A 4,628-nucleotide genomic window follows, 5' to 3' on the forward strand; every position below is an offset into this window, starting at 1 on the left:
TGGGGATCTCAGACGACACGAAAGAGAGGTTGAAGAGGCTAGTAATAGGGGTGGCAACAATTTCAGCAGATAGTTTTAGAAAGAAAGGGTCCCAGAATTATCTAGCCGGCTGATTTGTAAGGGTCCAGATTTTGCAGCTCATTTAGAACATCAGCTGACTGTATTTGGGAGAAAGAGAAATGGGGAAGGCTTGGGCGAGTAGCAGAGGGGAGGGCAGTGCTGTTGTCCGGGGTAGGGGTAGCCAGGTGGAAAGCATGGCCAGCCGTAGAAAAATGCTTATTGAAATTCTCAATTATAGTGGATTTGTCGGTGGTGACAGTGTTTCCTATCTTCAGAGCGGTTGGAAGCTGGGAGGAGGTGTTCTTATTCTCCATGGACTTTACGGTGTCCCAGAACTTTTTTGAATATAGTGAGACCCAAAAATGTATCGTTGTAATAATCATGGGCAACTTGAAGTAGTTTGTGTGTAAAGTTTGATGCGTGGTTTTAACCGTACATGAAAGCGCACTCAAACGCTTTCATTATTTCACATTGAAAAAAACGGTGCCTGCAATTCAGAACAACCACCACCAGGTAGAAGAGGAGATCTGTAAAAGGTTCTAGAGCTCTCCTGCCAGAGTGCATCATTTTGTAGGTGCAGCCTGTAGACTAGTTCTTCCTACCAGAATACAGGATAAGAGTCAGTGTTCATTTTCCTTTGCGCAGAATACTGGTATCACAAAATAAATTCCAGGGAGCAACATTGCTTCATTCCACCAATTCAGTGCCTGGTTGAAAACACTTAATTAGAAAATGTTGTCATAAAGAGCACATGTTCAACTTCATAAGAGGTTAAATAATAAAACATTACTACAGTCAGTGCCTATTAAGTGCCAAATAAAGTAACAGGGTTGACGATTTATTCTTAAATCAGCCATAAATCTACTTGTGACCGGGGGAATGGAAGCTTGCTTCCACTCGACTGAGTGGGTCGATTATAAAATGTCAACCCTGTTACCCATAGATAGACAGGGAGTGGCAATTGAATCAAGATTCACAAAAAAAATGAAATTATAAAAACAATTCTAGCCTGTCTATCTATGGGTAACAGGGTTGACATTTTATAATCGACCCACTCAGTTTCCCACCACAAAACACCAGAAAATGTCCAAAAAAAGTAGAACCAGCTGACCTGCTTTTTTACTCTATGATTTTACTATTAAATGTTAAAATATTTTAAAAGGAATAGTTTCACCATATTAAAATGATAGATCAGTTCACGTAACAGGATTGACCTTAAAATGAGGGACAGACGTAAATGAATCATTAATCACATTCAATAAATAATTATATTCAGAAATGACTTTGTCAAAGCAACAAAATAACTAGGGCTTCACGATGAGGGTGAACTTGGATATATTTTGGGATTAAGTGGGTTAAAATCTTCCTGAAGTGATACAGGGTTGACGGAGAGACATGTCAAAATGTTGAATTTTGGCACTTTAGCAAGCCTTTACTCATATAAAACATTCTCAGCGTGGTCTATATTATAGGGCACTTCATTTATTATAACAAGCCTTTAAAATTCAATATTGGTGGACAACTTCTAATTAAAATATCAAAGGGACGCAAAATGAACTATTTTTGTGGCACAACCCAGTTATGACAATAGTCAACTTCCTCTCTGTCAGTGGAGGCTGCTAAGGGGAGGTTGGCTCATAATAATGGCTGGAATGGAGTGATGTGTATGATACATTTCCAGCCACTATACTCCATTCCAGCCATTCAACACCATTCCAGGGGCTCCCGAGTGGTGCAGCGGTCTATGGCACTGCATCTCAGTGCTAGAGGCGTCACTACAGACCGTGGTTCGATTCCAGGCTGTATCACAACTGGCTGTGATTGGGAGTCCCATAGGGCAGTGCACAATTGGCCCAGCGTCGTTAGGGTTTGTCTGGGGTAGGCCGCTATTGTAAATAAGAATTTGTTCTTAACTGACTTGTCGAGTTAAGAAAAATGTAACATTTACATTTCCAGCCAGTCCAGCCATTATTATGAGCCGTCCTCCCCTGAGCAGCCTCCATTGGTGTCTATATAGTAGGCATAATATTGCTGCAGAACACTAATAATAGTTGTGTTAATAAGATTGATGATCTACTGAAATCATTAGTTTAGCTACGTAAGTGTATGTAAACTTCCGACTTCAACTGTATACAAAAAATCTGTTTTAAATCTTTTAGCTGATCCAAGATTTTCTCAGGTAAGGCCCTTGAAAGTCACCGTCACTGAATTCACATAGCTAGTCAACAAATCAAACATCAATCAAAACAGACCTTCTTACTGTGACCAGTAGGTTACCTTTGTGTTACCAAATGTGACAGACTCAGGCCGATAGTGGTCAAGTTCCTAAGGTTCGAGGACAAAATGGCTGTTCTGAAGATTGCCAAAAACTTGAGAGGAACCAACATCTTCCTCAAAGAGGACTTCTCTGAAGATGTGTGCAAAAGGCAGAAGTAACCTATCCCAGCTATGCAAGCTGCCATAGAGCGTGGGGACATTTCCTACATCTGCTACGACAAGCTCAATGTCCAGCGCTCCCTCCCAAAAGCTTGGGAGGAGTGAGAGAGCCAAGCTTCTGAGTCAGTAGCTTCAGCACAACGTCACACACATGCAGCAAAAAGAAAGGAGAACTAACACACACACACACACACACACACACACACACACACACACACACACACACACACACACACCACACACACACACACACACACACACACACAACACACACACACACACACACACACACACACACAGAGAATATACCAACTGACACTCACAAGTGCCTGACTGATTGGTCATATCTTCACTAATGCTGGCGAGCTTTGCTCCAAAGCAATATCAGTTCCCATTGGCTGTAGTGACCATTGTGGCAATAACAAGGAAAGCCAAAGTGCTAAAGGTTAGGCTTAAAGTAATTTATAAGAGATCTTACATCTTCTAGTTGAAGATGTAAAAAATGTATGTTGGTCTGATGTGTAAGAGGAATTGAATCCAGATACAGCACTGGAAGTTTTAATAAAATTAGTAATGCCAATTGTTGACAAGCATGCACCTGTTAAGAGAACTGTTTGAGCCCCCTGGATTGACAATTAATTGAAAAATGGTATGGTTGAAAGAAATTATGTAAAAGAGTTGGCAAACAATCAATTGAGACATTTTGACATTTTACTGTCCGTTGAGACATTTTGTGACTAAACTTAACAAAAATATGAAATTATATTACCAAACCAAGATAAATGACAAAACACAATGGAAAAAGACTTTGGAGTACCTTCAATTATATTACGGGCAGAAAAGTTGATGGGATCATTTATAACAAAACCTTCAGATATTGCCAATCATTCTAATGACTATTTCACTAGTAGAACTCAGAAGTGAAATGCCAAMATTGAACCATCATATTTGTGTATAAAAGATATACAGTAACAATTTAAGAGAATAATTGCTATTTTGAATTTGGTCAAGTTAGTGTTGCAGAGCTGGAAAATCGATTCTAAYCCATCAACAGGGTTGGGGAGTAACGGATTACATGTCATTACATGTGATTACATGTCATCCGTTACATGTAAGGGATTACAAAAAACAGTAACTGTAATCYGTTACGTTACCAGCAAAAATATTGTAATCAGATTACAGATACTTTTGAACACTAGATGATTACTTCGAGGATTACTTTTAAATTCAGAAAGGATGTTTGCGAAAATATTATATTTGACACTTCTGTTTTCTCAATGAYATTCAMATCAGGATTGAAAAAAGKCGCAAATTTAAGTTTGTTCCACCTGAGCAAGTCTGACCACAAGTCAGAGACCACTATGATGACACMCCAAGTGTGTTTTGATGGATCGCAGGAAAAKAACAGGAWTAGGCTTTTGTAGGCGTCAGTCCAAGCTATGTCTTCCAATGGTGCGACTGCTGTCTGCATCCAAAGACTATACAACTTGAATAAACGCTTGGAGGTAAGGATGACAGCAGTGGTTTAGTCTACGGCGATACGGATATCACTTATTATTGATATCTACATAGCGCATTGATGTGAATCACACTGCTGTTGTCTCATTTAGCTATTTGCGCCTTACAGATTGTGGTTGTTGTGGATGGCTGTTCACAAATCTAAATGTGTATTTGAACCCAATAATGGTTGAATTCAAGAAGTTAAGTTGACTATCAATCATTGTTTTTGAAACCAGTGGACAGCCAGTGAAAAATGTGCTCTTTCAACAGCTGCACAGTGCGGATCCAAGCCTATGGAATAAAGTGGGGATTTTATTGCTCAATCTAATTGATGCTGATTTTTTGTAAATCCATAGGTCTAATGGACACCAAATGGAAACTTGCACACTTGATAGACTTAAAAGGGGCAATCTGTAGTTGCTACATCATATATATATACAGTTGAAGTCGGAAGTTTACATACACTTTTGTTGGAGTCATTAAAACTCGTTTTTCAACCACTCCACAAATTTCTTGTTAACAAACTATAGTTTTGGCAAGTCGGTTAGGACATCTACTTTGTGCATGACACAAGTCATTTTTCCAACAATTATTTACAGACAGATTATTTCACTGTATCACAATTCCAGTGG

Source organism: Salvelinus sp. IW2-2015, linkage group LG15 (genome assembly GCF_002910315.2).
Source record: "Salvelinus sp. IW2-2015 linkage group LG15, ASM291031v2, whole genome shotgun sequence".
Classification (NCBI taxonomy): domain Eukaryota; kingdom Metazoa; phylum Chordata; class Actinopteri; order Salmoniformes; family Salmonidae; genus Salvelinus; species Salvelinus sp. IW2-2015.